Source organism: Mobula hypostoma, chromosome 5, assembly GCF_963921235.1.
Source record: "Mobula hypostoma chromosome 5, sMobHyp1.1, whole genome shotgun sequence".
NCBI classification, from domain to species: Eukaryota; Metazoa; Chordata; class Chondrichthyes; order Myliobatiformes; family Myliobatidae; genus Mobula; species Mobula hypostoma.
In genome coordinates, this window is record NC_086101.1 from 94882572 (window position 1) to 94909796 (window position 27225).

Consider the following 27225-nt stretch of genomic DNA (forward strand, 5'->3'; position numbering starts at 1 on the left):
CTCAACAAACATGATTAATCTTAACTTAATCCCAGGACTATTCACAATGACCAACTGACCTTGCAGGTGTGTTTTTGGACTGTGGGGGTGAAATGAACACCCAGGGAAAACTCATGCACTCTACTGTGAGGATGTAGAGACTGCTGACAGACGGTGCTGGCATTGAAATTTGAACCACAGAAAACGCTTCAAGCTATAATAGTGTCTCATAAACTGCAATGCTACCATGACACTCACAATTTAACCCTTCTCCCTACCCAGCTTATAGCCCCCATTTTTCCTACACACGTGTGCCTATCAGCTTCTACCACCATTCCTCACCACCCTTTATATATAAAAAAAAACTCTCTCTGACATCTCCTAAACTTTCCTCCACTCACCTTGAAATGATGTCCTCTGGTATTTGCCAATGCTGCCCTAGGCAAAATAGGTGCTGGATGTCCACTTTATCTATGGCTGTCATAATCTTATACACCTCTACCTGGTTGCCTCTCATCCTCCTTCACTCAAAGAGAAAACACCCTAGCTTGCTCAATATTTCATCATAAGCCATATTCTCTAAATCAAACACATCCTGGTAGTCTCCTTTGCACCCTCTAAGGCTTCCACATCCTTCCTATAATAAGGGGATCAGAAATGGATGCAATGTCCTAAGTGTGGTCTAATCGGAGATTGAAAGAGCTGCAATATTACCTTATGGCTCCCGAACTCAGTAAATGGGATACTCATCCCAGCCAGAGACAACAATGGCCACTTGCAGCTGAAGTACTTCATTACGGTCTTTCGTCCGCCAACACGATGATTATGGGTGGCAGAGTTTCACCAACAGTACAGTTGCTGCCTCATAGCTCGAGTGACTGGATTTGATCCTGAAGTTAGGTTGTAAATCCCTGATTTAATGGATAACGTGCAGGGATATTTAGGGTATCACACCTGAGTGAGTGTTACAGAACAGCTGGATACCTACAAGAAAGAAGCTTCAGAGATGACATGTAGTCCTGGTGGTGATTGACTTGTAGTATCTCCCTGACAGCAATTTGGTGAATAGGTGACTGCTAAGATGGATAGAGTCAGCAGTAATTTTTCCAGCTTTTTTCTTTGCTCTGGCAATGAGTAGGTCTTTTCATATCAGTAGCTGATAACCAATGATCTTCTCCATTGAGTGGACTACTAATTGCAACCTGGACTTGGAGAGGGAGGAGATGGTAGGCAAATGGTGATAGAGTTTGCATGATCTGCCTATGACTTGTGTGGGTTTCATTTGGGTACTCTAGCTTGCTCCCATATTCCAGTGACATCAGATCATAAGAAATAGGAGCAGAAGTCAGCCATCTGGCCCACTAAGACTGCTCCACCATTCAATAAGGTTCTGGCTGATCAGGCCATGAACTCAACTTCACCTATCTGGTTTTACACACATCCCTTAATTTCTCTGCTACTCATCTGAGTTGATAGATTAATTAGCCACTTTAAATTCCCCCTGGTGTGCAAGTGAGAGGTAGGACCTAAAGTGGTCACTGGAATAACATTGAATGAGTGTAGGATTAGATTCAAGATTCAAAGTACATTTATTATCAGAGAATGTATAAATTATGCAATATTGAGATTTGCTTGCTTAAAGGCAGTCTCAAAGCAAAGAATTCGAAAGATACCAATTTTAAAAATATGACCAACCCCCAGTGTCCACAGAGAAAGATAAAAGAACAAATCAAATCATGCAGACAACAGAAGCAAGCAACAACAGTATTCTGAACAAAATTGCCCTTGCTCGCCTCATTTTCTGCAGTGAGTTTACCATAGTTACTTCAAAAAATCATGTTATTAATAATGTTTTTAAATCAAATTCCTTTGCTTTTAAACCACCAGTAAGCTGTCACATGCCATCAGTAGTGTCATCTTAAACTGGATTAGTGTAAATGAGTGTTTGATGGGCAAAGTTGACTTGTTGGCATAAATTGCAAGCCACATTACCTAATGACTCCTTCCCTTTCTCTCATGGTCCACTCTGCTCTATCAGATTCCTTCTTCTTCTGCCCTTGACCTTTCCCACCTACAGGATCACTTCCCAGCCCTTACCACATCCCCTCTCTCCCTTCCGCCCACCTTCCCCCTCACCCAGTCTCGCATATCACTTGCCAGCTGATACTCCTTCCCTTCCCCAGACCTCCTTTTTCTGGTTTCTGTCCCTTGCTTTCCAGTCCTGATGTAGGGTCTTGGCCCAAGTCGTAGACTCTCCATAGATGCTGCCTGACCTGTTGAAATCCTGCAGTATATTTCATGTGTTACTGTGGATAACTCTCCATACCACTCAGTTCCTCCAAGTCTGGCAACATCATTATAAATCTGCTGTTATACTCTTTCTGGTTTAATAAGAACTTTCCAAGAACAGGGTGAAGAAAACTGAACACAGTACTCCAAGTGTGGTCTCACCAATGTCTTGCACAATCACACCACTACCACACAACTTCTATATTCAGTGCCCTGACTGATAGGAAAATGACATATTGCTCAACAACTTTTTTCCTTTCTCGCCCATTAGAACTGACTTCTGAATGCATCTAGCTCAAATTTATTCCAAATGTCTGCTCATTAAAGATGATGTTTGCTGACTGTTTGATCCTTTCATTACTTATGCCGAGATGGAAAAAAACTCCCCTCTGGTAGTTCCAGTTACTGAGAAACTCTTTGATAATATTGAATTTATTTATTGCTTTGACACTTTGCATGGATTTGACATGAGAAATAGTCTTCATAGATTTATCTTATTTCAATTTGTTGATTGAAATATGTGTTTTTTAATCCTGTTCCTGTTGCTTTGAACTTCAAAGAAATATGCATGCAGTTTCTCAAATCTTTATTTTGTGACATTCACAGGGATCATTGTAGAACCAGGCCAAGGCTGGTGAGGGAAAGGAGAAAATGGTGTGCTATAAAAACTGATCACTGTAGATGTGTCACAGAATAAAGGAGGTGCCTGTCCTGCTTCTAAAATTTAGAAGCAACTTCAGAATTGGACAGGAGTTGTGAGGGAAATTAAATAAAACTTAAGATGCTATCTGACATACTCAGTCCCTTTCTAGAATTCTCCATTTTCATTTCTTCCCATTCTATATGCACAAGTCTAACCTGCCAGGCAAGTTCTAAACCCAAGTGCAAAGCAACACACACAAAATACTGGAGGAACTTAGCAAGTCAGGCAGCATATCTGGAGAGGAATAAGCAGTTGATATTTGGGGCCAAGACTCTTCTTCAAGGCAGGAAAGGAAGGGAGATGAAGGCAGAATAAGAAGCTGGAGGGTTTGAGGATGGAGTACAAGCTGGCAAGTGACAGGTGATTCCAGGTGAGGGGGAAGATAGGTGGGTGCAGGAGGGAGGATGAAGTGAGAAGCAGGAAGGTGATAGGTTGAAAAGATAAAGGGCAAAAGGAATAGAAATTGGAGAGAAGAGGAGAAGGGGAATGAAGTAAGAAGCTGGGAGATGGAAGATGTGAAGGTCTGAACTGGAAGAAACCTAAGAGGAGAGGACTTGGGGCCATGGGAGGAAGAGGGACACCAGAGTGAGGTGATGGGTGAGTGAGAAGAGACGGGATAAGGGGGAGGCAGAATGGGGAAATGGCAAAAATAAAATATTTCCCTAATATGGGAGGAAATGACCTGCCAATGTTTTGGGTTGAAACTCTAAATCAGGATTGAGAATACAATGCAGGGTTTTAATCTGAAATATCAACAGTTCCTTCCCTCCCACAGATGCTGCTTGACCTACAGAGTTCTTCCAGCATATGATATGTTGCCCCTTATTCCATCCATCTGCAGTCTCTTGTGTCTCCACATTCTACTCTCTCAGTTCTGGCGAGTGGTCACCATTCCCAAATAGACACCGATTAACGGAACAGCACCTCATATTCTGCTTTAGTAGTCTCCATTCTGAAGGCATGAACATCAATTCCACTAAATTCCGGCATTCCAGTAATCACTTCCCTCTGCCCTTTCCTGGTTCTTCATTTTCCCTTAATCTACTGCTTCCCCCATCACCCCATCTTTTTCCACCCCACCCTTTTCCACCCCACCCTCTCCATCTGCCCATCACCCACACAATCCTCCTAGCAGGTCTCCTCCCACCTCCTTCCCTTATTCCATGGTCCACTGCCTCCTCCTCTCAAATTCCATTTAGTTCATGCCAAACTGTTATTCTGCCTAGTTCCATTGACCCATAACTGGACCCGAGCACTCCATATACCTCCTATCCATGGAGATGTCTTAATAATTTTAATACCATCCAGAACAAAGCTGCTCAACTGATTTCTGCTCCCCTCCATCGCTAGTGGATGTTGGCAGCAGTGTGTTGCATATACACACAGTTATTTACCAAGACGAGTCAACAGTAGGTCCCAAACCTATCAGCTCTACAGCCGAGGGCAAGAACAGTCAGCTCATTGGAGCATGACCACTCGCATACCATCTGAACCTGGAAATATATTGCTAGTCATTGCATTATAAAACACTACAGCAAAGAAAGTGGTCCCCCAGCTCATCGAGTCAGTGGCAGCCTGGCCTTCTGCCTGGTCCCATATACCTGCGCCCAGAATCAAAAATCAGGTTTCTTATCACTATGTTGGGAAATTTGTTGTTTTGCAACAGGAGTACAGTGCAATGCACAAAAAAGTTACTACAAGTTACACTAAGAAATATTTATAAATAGTGAGAAAGATAGTGTTCATGGTTTCAGAAATGTGATGGTGGAGGGGAAGATGCTGTGCCCAGACCGTAGCCCTCCATACCCCTCCCATCCATGTATCCATCCAAACTTCAATTAAGAAGTGGAGAGTGTGAGCAACTTCAAGTTCCTGGGTGTCAAGATCTCTGAGAACCTAGCTGGACACAATATATTGATGCAGCTAAAAAGAAGGCTACATTTCATTAGGGAATTAAAGGAGATTTGGTTTGCCAACTAAAGCATTTAAAAACTTCTGCAAGTGTACCGTGGAGACCACTCTGACTGGCTGCATCACCCTTTGGTATGGGGGAGGGGGTCACTACTGTACAGGATCAATCAATTGCAGAAACTTGTAACATTAGTCAGCTCCATCATGCTACTAGCCTCCGTAGTATCAGAATCAGATTTATTATCACTGGCATGTGACATGAAATTTGTTAACTTAGCAGCAGCAATTCAATGTAATATATAACCTAGCAGAGAAAAAAAAATAAATAAGTAAATCAACTACAGTATACATATATTGAATAGATTAAAAAACGTGCAAAAACAGAAATACTGTTTATTTTTTAAAAAGTGAGGTAGTGTCCAAAGATTCAATGTCCATTTAGGAATTGGATGACAGAGGGAAAGAAGCTGTTCTTGAACTGCCGAGTGTTTACTTCAGGCTTTTGTATCTCCTACCTGTTGGTAACAGTGAGAAAAGGGCATGCCCTGGGTGTTGGATGTCCTTATTAATGGAAGCTGCCTTTCTGAGACACCGCTCCCTGAAGATGCCCTAGTACCCAAGATAGAGCTGACTTGATTTACAACCCTCCGCAGCTTCTGTCTGTCCTGTGCAGTAGCCCCTCCATACCAGTGATGCAGCCTGTCAGAATGCTCTCCACGCTACATCAATAGAAGTTCTTGAGTGTATTTATTGATGTGCCAAATCTCTTCAAACTCCTGATAAAGTATAGTCGCTGTCTTGCCTTCTTTATAACTACATCAATATGTTGGAACCAGGTTAGATCCTCAGAGAAACACTCACAGTGCGCTGGAGGAACTCAGCAGGTCAGTCAGCATCAGTTGAAAAGATTAGTTGACATTTCAGGCCGAAACCCTTCGTCAGGACTGAAGGAAGAACTTTGGGGAGGGTTTGAAGAATGCTGGTAGTTGAAAAAAACAGTAATTTGAAAGACAAAAGGGTGGGGGAGGGGAAGCATGGAGGTGATTGGCAGGAGAACAATGCGCAGTAGTAGAAGGAGGCGGAACTATGAGGGAGGTGATGTGAAATAGGGATAGAGGAAGGGAGGGGGAGGGAATTACCGGATGTTGGAGAATTCTATGTACTTGCGAATCTGTTGGGGTCATCTATTGCATCCAGTGCTCCCAGTGCGGCCTCCTCTACATCGGTGAAACCCGACGCAGACTGGGGGACCGCTTCGTCGAGCACCTCCACTCCGTCCGCCACAACAGACAGGATCTCCCGGTAGCCACCCACTTCAACTCTGCTTCCCATTCCCATTCAGATATGTCCATACATGGCCTCCTCTACTGCCATGATGAGGCTAAACTTAGGTTGGAAAAGTAACACCTCATATACCGTCTAGGTAGTCTCCAGCCCCTTGGTATGAACATAGAATTTTCCAACTTCCAGTAATTCCCTCCCCCTCCCTTCCTCTATCCCTATTTCACATCACCTCCCTCATAGTTCCACCTCCTTCTACTACTGCGCATTGTTCTCCTGCCAATCACCTCCCTGTTTCCCCTCCCCAACCCCTTTGTCTTTCAAATTACTGTTTTTTTCAACTACCAGCATTCTTCAAACCCTCCCCAAAGTTCTTCCTTCAGTCCTGACGAAGGCTTTCGGCCCGAAACGTCAACGAATCTTTTCAACTGATGCTGACTGACTTGCTGAGTTCCTTCAGCGCATTGTGAGTGTTCCTTTGACAACAGCATCTGCAGATTATTTTATGTTTAGATCCTCAGAGATCTTGACACCCAGGAACTTGAAACTGCTCACTGTCTCCACTTCTGATCCCTCTATGAGGATTGGTATGTGTTCCTTCATCTTACTCTTCCTGAAGTCCATAATCAGCTCTTTCATCTTACTGACATTGAGTGCCAGGTTGTTGCTGTGAGACCACTCCACTAGTTAGCATACCTCACTCCTGTACGCCCTCTCGTCACCACCTGAGATTCTACTGATTATTCTTGATGATGTGATTGGCACTCTCCTGTCAGCAAATTTGTAGATGGTATTTGAGCTATGCCTAGCCACACAGTCCCGTGTATATAGAGAGCAGCGCACACACCCCTGAGGTGCGCCAGAATCCACAACATCTTCAAGGAGTGGTGCCTGATGAAGGCGATGCTCATCATTAAGCATACCCATCACCCAGGCCACAACCTCTTCTCATTATGTCCATTGTGAAGGAGGTACAGAAGCCTGAAAGTGCACACTCAGTGGTTCAGGAACAGCTTCTTCCCCTCTGCCATCCCATTCCTAAACGGACATTGAACACTAGCTCACTACTATTTTTAATTCTGTTATTTCACACCATATCAATTAGACTTAAAATAAGTATACACATGCATACACACAGACAATGCAATCAGGTTTTTCTCTACATTTAGATATCATGTATTTCATTGTACTGCTGCCATAAAATTAACAAATTTCACGACATATGCCAGTGATATTAAATCTGATATTGATTTTAAATGTTACAATTGAACCCATATCCACCCCTTCCACTGGCAACTTGTTCCATGCTTGCTCCACACTCTGAGTGAAGTTTCACCCTCAGTTTCCTGGTCAGGTTCTCTTCATATTTCCTGGTCATTCATTGAGGAGTGTAAATCTAATCCATGTATTGTGTCATAGAACGCAGGACAAGACGGCACAGGAACAGGAGCATTTTGTGCGTGTGTTGCTTGCATATCCAGCATCTGGACATTTTCGGTTGTCTGTGACAGGAACACAATGTGGTGCCGAACAAATTAAAGCAGTAATTAAATGCCTAACTAAACTAATCCCTTCTGCCTACACATTATCTGTTTCCTTCCGTTCTCCACATATTCGTGTGCCTATCCGGGCTTCTTAAATACCTCCATTCTATCTGCATCTTCTACACCATGGGCATCACATTCCACACCATCCACCACTACCCATGCAAAATAAAAACTGATCCACACATTTCTTTTAAACTTCACCCCTTTCACCTTAAATGGCATGTCCTCCAGTATTAGAAATTTCAACCCCGAGTGAAAAGATACCCGCTGTCTACATCGTCTATGCCAAAGCAACGAATAAATTCGGTATTATCAAAGGGGTTGTCAGTAAAAGATGATGAGCAGTATGGGGCTTCACAGATTCAATGTGAGTAATGAAAGATTTCAGCTTGAGAAACAGCATCTCTTGGTACATTGCAACTTTGTGAACTCAGAGTCAGAATCAGTTTTAATATCACTGGCATATGTCATGAAGTTTATTGTTTTTTCTTGGTAGCAGTACATTGCAATACATAATAAAAACTATAACATCCAATAAGTATATATAAAAATACATTAAATAAGTAGTGCAAAAGGAGAAGGAAAAAGCACTGAAGAAGTGTTGAAAGATTCATTGTCCATTCAGAAATCTGATTGCAGAGGGATAGAAGCTGTTTCTGAAACATTGAGTGTGTATCTTCAGGCTCCTGTACCTCTTCCTTGATGGCGGCAATGAGAAGGGGGCATGTCCTGGGTAATGGGATCCTTAATGATGGAAGCTGCCTTTTTGGGGCATCACCTTTTGAAGGTGTCCTCAATGCTGGGGAGGCTAGTGCCTATGACTGAGCTGGCTGAGTTTACAAATTTCTGCAGCTTTTTCCCATTTTCTGCGGTTGGCCCCTCCATTCCAGATGGTGATGCAACCAGCTAGTACATGGTACATCTACAGAAATTTGCAAGTGCCTTTAGTGACATAAGAATTCTCAGAGATTTAATGAAATAAATCCGCTGTCGTGCCCTCTTGATCATTGCATCAATATTCTCATTGCTACCATCAAGGAGGAGAAAAAGCAGACTGAAGTTACACACTCAATGTTTTGTGAACAACTCCTTTCCTTTCACAATCAGATTTTTGAACAGACAGTGAACCAGCCAATGAACACTTCCTCACTATTCTTTTGCTCTTTTTGCACTACCTCTTTAATTTATTTTTAACATATATACATACATTTCTTATTGCAACTTATTGTGTATTTTATGTTTGCACTGTACTTCTGTCACAAAACAATAAATTTTATGACATATGCCAATGATATTAATCCTGATTCTGACAGCCTCTCTCACTGCCATTAATAATCTATAATCAGTGCAACCACATTGGTTTACCCTACCTGAGATATTCCCTCTGTATTAACCGCTCCTCTACCATCACCTTTTTGTGAAACCTTCAGCTTTTTCCCCCCACTTTCCCAGTTCTGTCAAACAGTCTTCAACCTGAAACATTAATTCTTTTTGTCTTTCCACACCTGTTGGTGGTTGCCAGCACAGGTCAGTGTTTATTTACTGCTGTGTTTTATCTGATTCCTTTCAGAAGACCTAAGTGTTTTACAGCTAATTGAAGTACTTCTGAAGGTCCGCCACACTTGTAAAGACCTGGCCTCCCCCAATTGCCATTGAGTAGACAACAGCAATTCTGCAGATGCTGGAAATTCAAGCAACACACATCAAAGTTGCTGGTGAACGCAGCAGGCCAGGCAGCATCTGTAGGAAGAGGCGCAGTCGACGTTTCAGGCCGAAGACGTCAGACGAAGGGTCTCGGCCTGAAACGTCGACTGCACCTCTTCCTACAGATGCTGCCTGGCCTGCTGCGTTCACCAGCAACTTTGATGTGTGTTGCCTTTGAGTAGAGCCACCTCTCGAACTCTTTAAGATCTTCTGCTGAAAGTGGTCCTACAGTGCTGGTTGTGAATAGCTGTTGGAGTTACACTCAGCCACGAGGAAGGGTTGGCACTGGACAGGGTGTAGCTTGTCTGCTGATATAGTCTACGTGGAGAGGATGTTTCCTTTGGTAGGGGTACCCAGAACTAAAGGGCACAACCTCAAAATTGAAGGGCGGTAAGGAGGAATTTTTTTAAGGCAAAGAGTAGTGAAATTGTGGAATGCTCTGCCACAGACTGCGGTGGAGGCCAAGTCCATGGGTATTATTAAAGCAGAAGTTGAGAGTTTCCTGATCGGTCAGGGCATCAAAGGAAATGGCGAGAAGGCAGGTGTATGGAGTTGAGTGGAATCTGGGATCAGCCATGATGGAATAGTGGCTGAATGGACTAATTCTGCTCCTATGTATTATGGTCTCATGGCTTGGAGGAAACCTGCAGTTGAAATTGTTGTTGTCTTCCTTGCTTCTAGAAATTTAAGAGGCATATTTCAGTGACCTGGACAAATGTCTGCAATACGTACTGTAGATGGTAGACACTGTGTCAGTGAACATAAAATATTACTGCACAACACTGGCCCCTCCACTCATGTTGTGACAACTTTTTGATCTTCTCTAAGATCAATATCACCCTTCCCTCCAACATAGCCCTCCATTTTTCTATCATCCATACACCTCTAAAAGAGTCTCTACCATTATTCCAGGTAGGGTGTTCTATGTATCCATCAGTCTGTTAAAAACAACTTTCCACTCACATCCCCACTCTACTTTCCTCCAATCACATTAAAATTATGCCTCCTGATATTAGCCATTTCTGGCCTGGGAAAAAGTGAAAGGGATGAATGTTTGGAGTGGTTGAAACCAGATGATGTTTTGTCATGGAGGGTGTTGAGCTGCCTGAGAATTGTTGATGCTGTACTCATTGAGAAAAGTGGAGAGTATTCAGTTTCAGTCCTTATGGATGATGGAAAAGTCTTCAGGGTATCAACTGCTGACTGCAGAGCACCTTTACAAAATATCTCGCGGCTCACCTGCTTTTGGAAAAGTTTTTCACTATGGTTGAATCCAGTCAATAACAACTTCCAGGAAGGTATTAGTGAAAGACTCTTGTGATAATGTTTGAAAGAGTAGCTTTATTTGTTACATGCAAATTGAAAAATACAGTGAAACGATCAACACAGTTCAAGGATGAGCAGGGGTCAACTCACAAGTGTCGCTATACTTCCATAGCCAACATTGCATGCCCACAATCAGAATCTGATTTATTATCACTGACATACCATGAAATGTGATGTTACACAGCAGTAGGGTGCAGTACATTATATATAATATACTATCAACTATAGTGGGAAAATGTGTAAAAATATAGAATAAGTAGAGCAAAGAACAATTTTTAGAAGGAAAATGTGTGGGAAGAAACCCACAGTCATGGGGAGAGCTTATAATTTCCTCACGATAGTGGGAATCGAACACCAATCAGTGATTGCTAGTGCTGTAACGTTTTGTGTGATAGTGATGTCTATGAATGGCAACTGTAGGTAGGTTAGATTACAGCAAAAATCAACCTGTAGGAGGAAGTCAGATAGCTGAGTGGCATCTGTGAGTGAAAAAGAATTGTCAACTAGATTTCAAGTTCAAATATAATTGTCATTCAACCACACATGAATATAGCCAAATGAAATAGTGTTCCTCCAAGTCCAAGGTGCAAAACACTTTATCAACAGCACAGAGCATAGAGCACAGTACATGTAGCACATAGAGCAAATAGCACATGTGGTTATGACTTCAGGAAACCATACAGTCAAAGAAAAATAAAATAATGTACTCCAAGTCTGATTGGCATGACTGTAGAATTAATGGCAAGTTGTCCGGTTAAGCTTGTTCTTCCACTGCGTGAGCACCAGGGGGCAGCACTGATGGGAGTGTCCAATCCCCAACCCAGGAAACCCTGCAGTAGGCTGAGTGTGGAGGGGAGATGGCCTGTATAAAGAGAGGACCGATGAGAAAGGAGTCCAACGAGACTGCTGAACAGAGAGAGAACAAGATGAATGCAGATATTGCCAGATAGAGGAGGGGATTAGGGAGAAACCGAGAGACAGTGGCAGGTGGTTGATAGATGTAGTGAGGTGAAAAGAGAAATAAATGGGCAAACGATGAAGAAACAGATGGAGAGGGGGTAGGGGGAAGGGAGTATAAAGATTGGAGACAGCTACTTGAGAAAGATGATCAGTAGCTGGTTATTACAGAGCACTGTTAATGCTGAACTCTAAGTAAAGGAGGATGAAGATTAGGGGAGCAGTGAATGTCAATTTGGAACTAGATTTAGGGGATTAGGGTGCAGTTGGGTTTGGAGGGCACCTGTGGGTAGACTGTAGTGACTGGTGGGTGAATGGAGTTAGGAGGGGGAAGAGGAGTAAGGTGGGCTGAGACAGTGTAAAGAAAAAAAACAGCAGAGGGTTACCTAAAGCTGAAAAGAAGTGACTAGGTAACCCGCTTAAGAAAATGTTGATTATGGATAATGATTGAGCAGAACAACAAGTCCACAGCACGATGTGCATCTCATCCAAACAACTGCTCAGTGGGTCCTTAGTATTAAGCACTTAGTGACAGATGTTTTTGTGCTCTGTTTACTGAAGTGATATCAGACCCTGTTCACAAAGGAAAACAAGTATTTACTGCTCTTCCACAACCAGCAATATTCAGATTCAACTTAGAAAAAGGAAGCTTTTTTTTTGTTTGGTTGAATGCAATGACATGAACAACCCATCTGTGATATTCTCTGCCACAGGAAACAGTTGAGTCCAGTTCATTGGCTATATTTAAGAGGAAGTTAGATATGGCCCTTGTGGCTAAAGGGATCAGGGGGCATGGAGAGAAGGCAGGTACAGGGTTCTGAGTTGGATGATCAGCCATGATCATACTGAATGGTGGTGCAGGCTCAAAGGGCCGAATGGCCTACTCTTGCACCTATTTTCTATGTTTCTATGCTTCATAAGTGATGAGTGACACAGGAACTGCCAGGACAGGAAGGTCATCTCACCCCTGCAGGGAGACTGGAGAAATCTCGGTGTTTTCTGCTGGTGAGGGGAAAGAGCATGATGTTTGAGTATCAAAGCTCTCCTATTAAGCCTTCTCCCCATAACCTTTGTTGCCCTTTTCTAAGGAAGAAACTATTAAACTCTGCTTTAAATATAGCCAATGACTTGACCTCCACAGATTCGCCACCTGCTGGCTAAAGAAATTCCTCCTCATCCCTGTTGTCAATGGAGACCTCTCTGTTCTGAGGCTATACCCTCTGGTCCTAGACTCCTCCACTATAACAAACATCTTCTCCACACCCACTTTATCTAGGCTTATTAATATTAGATAGGCTTCACTGAAATCCTCCTTCATCCTTCTAAACTTCAGAGAGTCCAGGCCCAGAGCCATCAGACACTTCTTATATGTGAACCTTTCATTTCCGGAATCATTCTTGTAAATCTCCTCTGGACACTCACCAACGCCAGCACATCCTTCATATGTAGCCTGACCAATACCACCTAAGAATTCATGGACAAGTAAATTAGTAAGTTGCAGATAATATACAAATTGAACAGTGTAGGATTACCACAGGATGCAGTTGGATATAGACCATTTACAAATATAGGCAGAGAAATGGCAAAGGAATTTAATTTGGCCAAGTGTGAGATTAAACATAAAGAGAGAGTACACCATCAACAGCAGAGAAGCTAATAGTGTTGATGTACAGAGAGATCGAGGTCCAAGTTCACAGCTCCCTGAAAGTGACTGTACAATTTGGTAGGGTAGTAAGAAACCATATGGCATGCTCGTCTTTGCTAGTGGAGTCACTGATTCAGAAGCCAGGAAGTTTTGTTGCTGCTTGATAAGACTCTAGTTAGGTCACATCAGGAGAATTGCACTCTCTTCTACTATTATAGGAAGGATAAAGAGCCTTTGGAGAGAGTGCAGATGAGGTTTACGAGGGCACTGTGTGATCAGAGGGGTGGTTGGACAAAACTTTGGTCCTTTTTCTGGAGCTGTAGAGACTGAGGGGATACCTAATAGAAGTTTATAGAATTATGAGAGTAGACAGCCAGTAGCTTCTTCCTAGAGATGAAGTGTGTGGTACTAGAGAGCATACATTTGAGGTGGGGGGGAGGGTTAAATTAAAAGGAGACAGGAGGGGGCAGGTTTTTTTAAAACTACACAGAATGGTGGTTGTCACACCACATCTTCAGACCCAAGTACATAATCACACAAAGACTCAGAAGAGTTAAACAAAACTAGAATTTTTTTTTAAAGAGAAAAAGCAGAACTGTAGAACTTATAAGGTCTTGGATAACTCAGAATAATTCCACCTGAACTTTTCTAGGCAAGAATCAGGACCACCAGGGCCCCAAGGGGCTTAGCCCTGCTCCTTTAAATACAATCCAGGGCATGCAGGAGTCCATGGCCAGCTAACTAAAATGTCAGACTCTTGACAAGCTTACAGGTAGCTAATCTTGATTAGAAGCAGAAATCCAAGGATACTTAATTGGATACCTGCAGAGTCTCAAGGGGGAATAATTGGAAGTATCTAAAGACAATTGCAACATAAATGTAAACTAGAGGAGACCTAACTGTAACACAAAAAACCAGAAGTGCAGCAAAATATTATAATTAATAAAATCCTGAGAATACAAGAAAATGAGAGCCTCAGGACTCGCACCACCAGGTTCAAGAGCAGTTACTACCCCTCAACCATCAGGCTCTTGATCAAAGGGAGATCATTACACTCATTCTACTTCTGCCCCACAACCGATGGTCCACTTTAAGGACTCTTTATCTTGTTATTTCATGCTCGTTATTTATTGCTATTTATCTATATCTGCAGTTGCACAGTCTGTGTCCATTGCTCCTGTTTACAGCTACTGTTCTATAGATTTGTTAGGTATGCCCACACAAAAAGAATCTCAGGGTTGTATGTGGTGACGTGTATGTACTCTGATGATAAATTTTACTTTGAACCTTGAGCAAAAAACTCAGAGCTCTAAACATACTCTACCGATGGCACAATGTGACAGGTGGGTACCTGGAATGTGCTGACAAAGATGGTAGTGGAGATGAAGCCGATTATGGTTTTTGAGGGGCTCTTAGATAGGCACATGAATATGCAGAGAATGGAGGGATATGGATGTTGTGTAGGGAGAAAAGACTAGTTTAGTGGGTGGTTAATTACTAGTTTAATGTGGTACATTGTGAGCTGAAGAGCTATACTCTTTGTTTTTTTGGGCAGCTCAATCTTGATTTCTGCTTAGGATGCATGACCTAGCCATAAATATGATCACTGAAGACACCACTAATTTCCAGGTACTCTTTGGTACCGGGCAAATAGCTTGTATCAAGATTCTTGATTGCAGTCTCAGGTAACCTCGCCATAACTGCAGCTATCAGTTTTCCTCCTTCTTGACACAAATGGAAAGTGATTGCTATCTGTAGAATGCTTTCACCTTGAGGTCTGGCACAAGGCCGTGGCACTGTAAATAAATGTGTTTCTGAGTCAGAAATGATTTAGTGTGAATGAAGCCTGCTTTTCTTCAGGGAAGTTGACACTGATTCTGACGAATAAGCAGAATTCCTGATTTATTCCAGAAGCGACAAGGTAGAGTTCTTTTAAATATACACTCAGTGGCCACTTTATTAGGTACATCTGTACATCTGCTCCTTGACACCAATATGTAATCAGCCAATCGTGAGGCAGCAAAAAGTATGCAGATGTGGTCAAGAGACTCAGGTATTATTCCGGCCATGTATCAGAATGGGGAAGGTTTGCGACTTAAGTGACATTCACCGTGGAATGATTGTTGGTGCCAGATGGGGTGGTTTGATTATCTTAGAAACCGCTAATCTCCGAGGACTTTCACAGACAACAGTCTCTAGAGTTTACAGAGAATGGTGTGAGAAAACAAAGAACAGCTAGCGAGTGGCTGTCCTGAGGGTGAAGACATCTTATTAATGACAGAGGTCAGAGGAGAATGGCCATACTTTTTCAAACTGACAGGAAAGTGACAGCAATGCATCTCTGAACACACAACCCATCAAACTTTGAAGTAGATTGGTGACAGCTGCAGAAGACCACAAGCAATACGCTCGGTAACCGCTTATTAGGTACAGAAGGTATCTAATAAAGTGGGCACTGAGTGAATTTTTGAACGGTAAGATGTGGGAAAATTGATGTGAACGTGAAGAGAGTGCAGATGGATGCTTGATAGCTATCATAGTCTCAATGGGCTGAAGGGCCACTTTCCATTCCATGTGACCATATACCTCTATCGTCTTCTCTATATGGATTGCTGTCACAGGCTGCCTTTTTCTTGGCATCTTACTATGTCAAGATCATTACGGATTATTATTGTTACATGTGCAGATTTGCAGTATAAAGCTTTTGTTTAGTGTTCCAAGCAGACATTTCACTCCTTATACAATTACACTGAGGCAGTAAAAATGGAAACAGAATGCAGAATATAATATTACAGTTGTAGAGACAGTGCAATGCAGGGAGATAAATGAAGTATATGGGCTACAACAAGGCATACTGTGAGATGAAGAGTTCACCTTTTAGCAAATGAGAGGACCGTTCGGGAGTCCGATCACAGTGGGATAGAAGCTGTCTGGTGTGGGCATGTGGCCAAGTGGTTAAGGCATTGGACTAGCGACCTGAAGGTCGTGAGTTTGAGCCCCAGCCGAGGGAACGTGTTGTGTCCTTGAGCAAGGCACTTAATCACACATTGCTCTGCGACGACACTGGTGCCAAACTGTATGGGTCCTAATGCCCTTCCCTTGGACAACATTGGTGTCCTAGAGAGGAGAGACTTGCAGCATGGGCAACTGCTGGTCTTCCATACAACCTTGCCCAGGCCTGCACCCTGGAGAGTGAAGACCTTCCAGGCACAGATCCATGGTCTCTCAAGACTAACGGATGCCTAAGAAGCTGTCTATGAGTTCAAAGTCAAAGTCAAGCTTATTGTCATTTGCACAAGTGCATGCATGCACAGGTGCAATGAAAAACTTCCTCGCAGCTGCATCACAGACACACAGCATCATATAAGCAGTATTCTCAAAAAAACATAAATTATGGAAAGTTTTTACAATAAATCACAATTAGAAAAGCAGAAATAAACTGAGTCTATTTTAGCTCAAAAGGTCAAGGTGATCAGAGTTCTAAGTACATTTATTATTAAAGTATGAATACAATAAACCACCTTGAGATTGCAGGCAGACACAAAACAAAGAAACAGAGTAGAACTTGTTTAAAGAAAAAAATCTAAACAACAAGACCATCAAACTTTCAATGAGTGAAAAAAAGTAGAAATTGTGCAAACAGTAAAAAATAAAGAAATAACATTAACCGCAGAGTTCCCAAAAGTGAATCCTCAGTGTTCTGCCAATGGCTGCAGGCCACGGCTGCAGTCAGTTCAGCACTGAAGAGTCCAGAAGAAATCGTGCAAGTAATAAAATCAGAAGTAAACAAAAAAAAAACAACAAAGGGAATATGAACTGCAAAGTCCCTGAAGCAAGTCCACAAATGTGGAACCCATTTATCGCTGAGGGGAGCCCGTCCAGAAAACTGATGGTTGCAGGCAACAGCCACTCCCGAAGCCAGTGGCATGGGACCCAGTATTTCTGAGCATTCCACCTGCCAGCAGCAGCAAGAGAGACCTGTCACACACAGGCAGACGGCACTGAATACCTGATGGTTCTCTGCTCTCATCCTCGACGATTTTAATCTTGCTCAGTGTTTGAATCAGTACGGAGTAATGGAGCTGCCCACAGGTTCGAGTTTCACCATCAGGAACCGACACAGAATCCCATCCATACCAAATCCTCAGGAGGTTACAGAAGGGCCAGATCGTTCAGTCACTCCAAAAATACAATCTTAAAAGGGAAATTGTAGGCTGCAATTGACTGCAGTTCAGAAGAAGTACATTTAGAAGAAGAAGAGTATCTATTAGTTTTGTAGGGTGTCTGCAAGATGTTGCCATTGGTCACTGATGCTACCTTGCCAGATTGTTAATGCCCCAACAACAAATATTCTTTTTTTTTGTTTAAACAACTTTGCTTTTCACGTCTCAGTTCAATACATGAGGGCCACCATCTACTCATCCCACAATTCCACTTTTTCCCTATGGCGTGTGCCTGCGTAACAAGGTAAGTGCATATGCCTACTCAATGCTTACATAGTCCAAATGAACAGAACTCAACAACCTCACATCCTTTTTTATGTGTATATTAAAAAGTTAAATTTAAAAAAATCAACAGGACAGGAGCTGGAGCTCCCTTCTTTGTGAGACACTGAGCTAGTTGTTTCTTTGTAGTTGACCATAACACGTGATGAATTTTCTGTGTTGGACAAGTTCCTTGATACTGCTTATCTCTAGATTTCTCTGTAACTGACTTGGTGGATTTGATGGCATCAACTGAAGTGTAGTTGTCTGTGACACAAGTTATTTGTAGACTGTTCACCTTTGGTTCACCATGGACAAGTTCAGAATAGAGTGTGGCCAGCAAAACAGTATTATCAATACCTTCAGGCATTGCAAGGGTTTATCCTGCTAGCATACTGCATACAACTTTTTGGACCATTTTTGATTGCCATAGAGAGGTGAAAATCTTACCCCTTCTCCCATCAGTGTATAAAATGTCCCAATTGAGACGTCCAAAAGGAAGATTTCCAAGTGAGGCATCACCGAAGACAGTAAGCCTCAGTGAGCTATCTTTTCCAAGCTGTTGAAAATTCAAGAGGACTTTTGCTGATTGCATTCTGCACACCATCTTGTTTGCCTCATGCAAAGTTTGTACTGGGGCATTTTTTGTGCTGGATACAAGTTGCAGGCATCCAACATGATCTTCTCTGCCTTGCCATCCATAGAATCTGACCCATCTTTGACCTGAGTTGCTCAGCTTCAGCTTCACTCAGGGGTGCATCCCGTTGTGTGGCACGTGAGGATTCCATGCGGATTGTCTGAAGATCCCTGATGAAGCTTTCTTGCTGCCGTTGTACTGTTCCGTCAACTGCAAGGATGTCCATCCCTACATCGCAGAATCTGTCATGTCCACATTTTCAACCTGAAAGATTGACTTTAGCTGAGGATAACTATTGTGGCAAAGTTTTGTGAGCCTCCTATATGAAGTCATCCACATGACAGGCAAGTACTCTAGTCACATGATAACCTGAATTTTGCAAGTACAAAAGCAGCTGGATCCACTTGTGACATCTTTCCAACCGTTTTCAACACTATTTCCTTGACTTTTTTATACCAGTGGAGTGATGCATCTGCTAGACCAAACACACACTTTTTGAGTTTCTACAGTGTTCCTTCACTTCAGGCTTCAAGAGGGGGTGTAATGTAAATGACACATGTCAGCTCCATTCCCAGTAAGGATGTAGATTTTATGTCCATGAAATGGGATTGCCAATGCTTTTGACATATCACTGAGCGAAGTAGTCGGATTGACTGACGCACATTTTGGTGAAACCTTGTGTATTCTTTTATGTTCAGTTCCTCAAAATCTTCAGCCACCAGGCATACTTTTGGCATAATTCCTGTTTGGGTTTCTTTCAAGATGATCACTCATCTTGTAGACGCAGTCTTTTGGCCAATGTTTTTGGCTTCCTCAAACACTCCATTATTTCTCCAACTTCTGATTTCATCCTGTTTTACATATTCAAACAACACCTCTTTAGTTACTAAGACATTTTCATCTTGATATTTTTCAGATGGTCCAGCCTGATTTATACTTGATTCAATATGAAGTCTGTTTACATGTGACATACCAACTGACGCTGCAGTGCCAGCGACCGTGGCTGGTTCTAGGTAATTCAAGTTGTACCAAGTTTTATATCTCCCAGTGGTTTTGACTGCTCGTCCGAAGACTTCAGTTTTGTATGAGATACCAGCGTCCTGGTCTACAAGTTTCACAGTTTGTCCTGTTTTAACACTGAAACTTCCATGTGGTCTTTGCACTCGTGATGATTTCTGTTCAGGCAAGTCTGTTGAGTTCTCAGCTGCACTCCCTTCCACACTGTCTGTGTCACTGTTGGGCAACTCTTTTGGGTCCTTAGCTGCATTCTCCTCATCCCTGTCTGTGCTATGTGACCTTGTGCCAGGTAAGTGCTTTTCCTGTTTTGTGTCATTCTCCACAGAGTTCTGATGGTCTTCAGTTTGTGCTTTACGTAATCTGGAATGATACACTTTCACATATACCTCACGAATACCTCAACTCCAGGGTCTTTCCATTCTATCCAGTCTGTTCTTTTGTAATACACTTTGTCCCCTGTGTTATACTTGTCATTTGTAGAATGGTCCTGTGCCCTCAATGCTCTTTGAATTCTCTCTGAACATTCTGTTTCAGTGAGAGACTTCCTTGATGCATTCAGTGCTGAAATATGTTTCCCAACCCACTCACTCCTTGTAGTACCCTCTAGAGTAGGTGGTCTGTCACCCTGTACAGAGGGAAGGTTTGGATTCTGGCTGTACACCAATTGGTACTGGCTAAAGCCGTGTACATTGTGCATGGCATTCTTTGCCATAAGCGACCAGTCCAGGGCTGTGTTCCAATCACAGCCATTGCTTTGCTTTACCATTCAGCATTATTTTAGTAAACATTTGATTGTGTCGCTCCAGAAGTCTATTACAGGTTTCCCCCGTCATCTGAAGGTAGAGCGTTCCTATGAAACGGTTCATAAGCCAAAATGTCGTAAAGCGAAGAAGCAATTATCATTTATTTATATGGGAAAATTTGTGAGCATTCGCAGACCCAAAAATAACCTACCAAATCATGCCAAACAACACATAAAACCTAAAATAACAGTAACACATAGTAAAAGCAGGAACGACATGATAAATACACAGCCTATATAAAGTAGAAATACTTTTTCACAATCATTACCGCACAGATCTCCGTAGCGAAAATCGCATGCAAGTGCCATTGGCAGAAAATCTAGCGCAAGCACTCTCAGCAGAAAATCTTACGCAAGCACTGTTGGCAAAAACACGTGCAAGCGCTCTCCAGTAATCTTTAAACTATGAAGCTGCCAAATCATACCAAATAACACGTAAAAATACACAGCCGATATAAAGTAGAAATAATGTATGTACAGTGTAGTATCACTTACAGGAATTGGGAAGACAACTTGCCGATGGTGTGTTAGACTGAGTCGTCGCAGGTTGGGTGGTGCAGTGGCCCACACCCTCCAGGCCGCCGAGCGATACATTGCCGCGAAGCATGCAGGGGTCCAGCGGTAGCCGGGAGGTACACAGCACATCTTTAAGAAAAAAGCCAAAACAAACATGCTAATTAATTAGGTGCCGCCCATAATTGTCGGCCCAGATCAGTGCCGATTTCCGATTGCGTCGTCTCTGATCTGGGCCGACAATTACGTGTCGGTGGCACCTAATTAATTAGCGTGTTTATTTCGGCTTTTTTCTTAAAGATGTGCTGTGTGCCTCCCAGCTACCTTAGCATTCTCCACAAATCGGTACAGTATCTGTCCGTGGCCTGAGTGTTGGGGTGGTGGGATGCTGGGGTGTCATCTCGTCGCCTGTTTCTATTAGAGCAGGCAGCTCATCTTCTTCTATCTCTACCTGCCTCGATGTTGAAGGTCGAGGTTCGTCGTCTGCTGTGGCTGATGTGGAAGGCTTGCTTGACTGCTGAGCCTCGCGCATATTTCTATCACACAGTTCTTTAATAAGGACTCAAACCATACTGCAAATATCCCCTAAACCGACGTATCCTTTCAAAATTAAAGTTGTACTTTATCATTACTCATTCGGTTTTGATTGTTATCCTTTTTTCTTCCAATTGCACCAGCTCTTCATCTGTCAGTTCTTGGTGTTGGGGTGCCAAAACCTCTTCAACATCATGTTCGTCAGCTTCCACAAGCCAAACTCACGTTGTCCTTACTTCGTTCACCACGATCAAAACGCTTAATTATGTCTAGTTTTACCGTAAGTGTAACACCCTTACGAGCTCTTTCAGGCTTTTCTGATACCATAGGACTCATCTTGCAAACGGCTGCTCACAGGCACGTGTTAAAGCAAAGCAGTTGTGAATCCGGGGGAGAGCGGCTGCTCGGGGCACGCTGCCTTTTATCATGCACTGAATTTTTTTTCGTAGTAGTGAAAACACCTTCTGAAAGCGAAAATAGGGTACTAATGTAGGTCTTTCATAACAGTGAGGTTTCATAAAGCGAACGTTCAAAAAGCGGGGGCCACCTGTACACCAAGGACTGTATGGCACTGCTGTCTTTGTTTCTATGTTAAAGTTCTCTGAATTCATCATTATTAAATTTACCATCATTATCACTGAATACTTCCCAAGGTGGGTCACGTACTCTTATCCAGGAATGGATGAAGTTTTTTTGACTATCTCTGAGGATCTCTGTATTTACAATGCTAACAGCACTGAAATGTGTGAACTCATCAATGTTACGGAGATACCACACTCCTTCTCCACTTCATGTAGGTCTACAGTTATTATTTGATTGTATTCAGATGCTAGTGTCAGAACAAAAGCAGGCTTGGGCTTGGGCTTTCCAAACTTTCGGCACATCTCACAGCTGTCAATTATGTGCTTTAGAATGGAAAAAAAAAGTCTGCATCTTTGTTTCCTGAACTCCTTAGCAGTTTCTGAAGTCTATCAATTGAAGTGTGTCCAAACTGCCTGTAAAGTTTAAGCAACACCTTGCATTTCTCATCTATGGTCATATTTTGTGTGACAGTTTGTACGTCGATCTCATATTGGTTCTCAGTAATGTCTTTATCGAGAATGTTCACACAGTAATGTCCAGAGCCGGTGAGCTCAACAGACACTGGTTGTTGAAACATCATTACATGGCCATTCTCCACATCCAGTAACGATCCTGCTTTCTTTAGGGGAAGATTTACTCGAGCGTAATGGAATGTTCACTGTTACCACGTCCGTTTCAATGTAGCATTTTGTCTGCCCTATTTTTGTGGGAATTTACACTCTTTTGGTGGAATGTACTATCTTTCCATCTCCAAATTTGAATGCTTTGTTACTAGGTGTGTCTGTGTTCACCAGTTTCTGCATTTCATTCCAGTTTAGTTCACTTTCAAGTCATTTATTCTACACACTGTATGTGTGCATGCTGCATCAATACTAGAGATCCTAGAGATTCTATCATCAAAATCTCTGCATCAGGTGTCTCAGAATCAGTTAGTGATTCCTTCTCAAACAATGTGATATGGCACTCTTCTACATCTTCAGATTTGTTATTTTCTTCAGTTAGCCTAACTTGTTCAGTTCTGTGCAGACAGTTTCCTGTCCAGTGGTAAATACTTCGACATATCGCACATTTCAATCTCCTACCATGCTTGTTTATTGGATTTGTGCCAGGTAATGGTACCCTTGTCTGGACCCTCTGGGATCTAAGCTTACTGTAGTCTTGTCAAAAAAGAAACTCAGTGAAGTAGGTCATTTCCTGACTAAAACTAATTCTGACTGTTGTCTTAGCAGCCTTTTTTCCAAAAATCTTCTTCAGTATTGATTTCCTAAATGCAAATCTAAGTTCTGTACATGCAGTTACTGCTAACTGTGTGAACTTTGTCTAGACTCACAGTACCTAACAATTTAAAAGCTAATACAATGCCAGCAAGTTCAATTTTGTATTTATGCATGCAACTGTACTTGAGTTCAAAATCAGAACTGTAATCAGCCATATTTTGAATATGCCTCATACATCCAATCCTTTTCTTCCTTCAAAAAAACAGAGTCAAGCGTATTTATTAGCATATTCATACCGTCATCTTTGTTCAAGTCTTATAGCCATTGCGGTCTCTCTTGCTCTTCCCAAAAAAGGCAAACAACAGCCAAGGCTTGCTTCTTCTTCTCCAGTTCTGTAACACGTCCATACTGCAATTCTGTTTTTCCATCTTTCAAAAGGCTTGCTCTCATCAAATGCTGGTGGGATCCTATAATTGGAATCCACCCTCTGCTACCACTGTTAATAACCAAAAAACAAAGATACATTTTTCTTTTGTTTAAGTATCTTTATTTTCAACACCTCAGTTCAAAATATATGGGCCATCGCCTTTTCATCCTACAATTCCCCTTTATCTTCCAGTGCACATACACGTAACAGGGAGAGTACACATGCGTACTAAATACTCACATAGTCCAACTAGACAGAATTCAACAGGGACACAGTGTTGCTTCAATGATTAGGGCTTTTCCAGTTGGTTGAAGAATCAAATGATGGAAGGACAGTAGTTGTTCTTGAACATGGTGGTGTTGGACTTCAGGCTTCTGTGTGTCCTGCGCAATTGTAGCCGCAAAGAAATAGCATGGTCAAGGCGGTGGAGATCTTTAATGATACAGGTTGACCACCTCAAATCCAGCAATTGGTAATCCAGTTACATTGCTGGTTTGACATAATTTTCTCCAGCCTAATTTCAAATTTACCGTTATGCCATGCCAACCTGTTGCCATTGTTTTAGTGACACCATCAGCAGAATCAGCTGTTGGCATAGTCTTTAAAAGAGTCAAGGCATTCCTCTGTGCTATACTGCATTTTGATCATAAGACACAGGAGGTCAATACTTCCTCTATCTGTGCTAAACATTCCCTAATTCAATTTATAGTTGGTCATGGAGCACATATGTCCAAAGATAAATTAGCTCGCTTTTATTCCCATATTAATCCTTTTTGTGATAGATGTCCGGGGCAGATACCTTCTTTAACTCATATGTTTTGGTCTTGTCCTACTCTGGAAACTTTTTGGAGAGACATTTTTAATATTATCTCCAAGGTATTGAATATAGATATCTCTCCTCACCCTATTACTGCTATCTTTGGACTACCTAAAATTTCCAGTAATCTTTCTCCTTCAGCCCGTAGAATGATTGCATTTCTTACTTTAATGGCGAAAAGATGTATCTTACAACATTGGAAAGAGCTTAATGCTCCAACCACCTTTTTTTGGTTTTCTCAGACGATATTATGCTTGAATTTAGAGAAAATTAGAAGTAATCTTTATGATTCCTCACTTAAATTTGAACAGACCTGGAGATCTTTTATTCAATATTTTCATTTAATGTAATTTTTTTTCTTCTCTTTTTTTGCTCCATATTTATATACCCTTCTTGTTTTTTTTTACTGTTTTTAATGGAGGTCGGGTTTGAGGACGTGATTTTAAGTTCTTTAACTCTGCTTGGTTCCAAGTTAGCCCATTGCTTTGCTTTGCTTTTAGTTAGTTGCACGGTGGGTTTTTTTTTTGAGGGTTTTTTTTTTCCTTTTCTCTATTGATATATATATATATAAATTAGTATACTATTATGTTACCTTAGTGTGTTATGTTTAAATTACATTGTTTGTATCACTTTTTTTTCTGTATTAATATCTCCTGTAATTTTCAGCCCATCGAGTCTACTCTACCATTCCATCATGGCTGATCCCAGATCCCATTCAACTCCATACACCTGTCTTCTCACCATATCCCTTGATTTACCAACCAATCGGAATCTATCAACTTTTGCTTTGAATGTACCCACAGATTTGACCTCCACTGCAGTCTGCGACAGAGTATTCCACAGATTCACCACTCTTTGGCTAAAAAAATTCCTCCTTACTTCTGTTCTAAAAAGTCGTCCCTCAACTTTGAGGCTTTGCCCTCTAGTTCTGGATACTCCTACCATAGGAAACACCCTCTCCACATCCACCCTATGTGGTCCTTTCGACATTTGGTAGGTTTCAGTGAGATCCCCCCCCCGCCCCCCCGCATTCTTTAAACTTCCAGTGAGCACAGGCCCAAAGCTGCCAAATGCTCCTCATATGTTAACCCCATCATTCCCTGAATCATCCTCATGAACCTCCTCTGGGCTGTCTCATAGAAACAGACATAGAAAACCTACAGCACAATTCAGGCCCTTCGGCCCTCAATGCTATGCCAATCATGTACTTACATTAGAAATTACCTAGGGTTACTCACAGCCCTCTATTTTTCTAAGCTCCATGTACCCATCCAGGAGTCTCTTAAAAGACTCTATCATAAACGCCTCTACCACTGTCGCCGGCAGCCCATTCCACGCATTCACCACCCTCTGTGTAAAAAAACTTATACCTGACATCACCTCTGTACCTACTTCCAAGCACCTTAAAACTGTGCCTTCTCGTGTTAGCCAGTTCAGCTCTGCAAAAAATCCTCTGACTATCCACATGATCAATGCCTCTCATCATCTTATACACCTCTGTCAGGTCACCTCTTATCCTCTGTCAATCCAAGGGAAAAAGGCCAAGTTCACTCTACCTATTCTCATAGGACATGTTCTCCAATCCAGACAACATCCTTGTAAATCTCCTCTGCACCCTTTCTATTGTTTCCACATCCTTCTTGTAGTGAGGTGACCAGAACTGAGCACAGTACTCCAAGTGGGGTCTGACCAGGGTCCTATACAGATGCAACATTACTTCTTGGCTCTTAAATTCAATCCCACGGTTGATGAAGGCCAATGCACTGTATGCTTTCTTATCCACAGAGTCAACCTGTGCAGCAGCTTTGAGTGTCCTATGACAATACATCCTTTCTAAGATAAGGAGCCCCAGACTATTGACAATAGTCAAGTGCAGCCTGCCTAGTGTCTGATAAAGCTTCAACATTATCTCTTTGTTTTTATGTTCTATTCCCATTGAAATAAATGCCAACATTGCATTTGCCTTCTTCACCACAGACTCAGCCTATGAATTAACCTCCTGGGAGCCTAACACAAGGACTCCTAAATCCCTTTGCACCTCTGATGTTTGTATTTTCTCCCGATCTAGATAATAGTCAGCACTATTGATCCTTCTACCAAAATGTATTATTATACATTTCCCAACACTGTATTCCACCTGCCACCTTTTTGCCCATTCCTTCAATTTGTCTAAGTCCTGCTGCAATCGCATTGCTTCCTTAGCACTACCAAACCCTCCACCTATCTTCATATCATCTGCAAACTTTGCCACAAAGCCATCAATTCCGTTATCTAAATTATTGACAAACAATCTCAAAAGTAGTAGTCCCAGTGTTGACCCCTGTGGAACACCACTAGTCACTGGCAGTCAACCAGAAAAGGCCCCTTTTATTCTACTCGCTGCCTCCTGCTTGTCAGCCATTCCTCTATCCATGCCAGTATATTTCCTGTAATGCCATGGGATTCTATCTTGTTAAGCAGCTCATTTGAAACACTTTATCAAACGCCTAATCAAATCTAAGTAAATGACACCCACTGCCTCTCCTATGTCCACCTTGCTTGTTACTTCCTTCAAGAATTCTAACAAATTTGTCAGGTAAGATTTCCCTTTGCAGAAACCATACTGACTTTGACTTATTTTATCATTAGTCTCCAAGTACCTCAAAATGTAGTCCTTAATAATCAACTCCAACATGTTCCCAACCTCTGAGGCTAGGCTAACTGGCCTATAATTTCCTTTCTTTTGTCTTCCTCCCTTCCTAAAGAGTGGGGTGACTTTTGCAATTTTCTGGGACCATGCAAGAATCAAGTGATTCTTGAAAGATCATGTCCAAGGCATCCTTTATCTTTTCAGCAACATCTCAGGACTCTGGG

At 42.1% G+C, this 27225-nt stretch overlaps 1 protein-coding gene across 1 annotated transcript in view; it reads left to right on the plus strand.

Moving 5' to 3' along the window:
* The window catches only part of LOC134346865 (contactin-associated protein-like 5), a 1591243-nt gene that overhangs the window by 756452 nt on the left and 807566 nt on the right, over window positions 1-27225 (plus strand). The gene's annotated exons all lie outside the window — the stretch shown is intronic.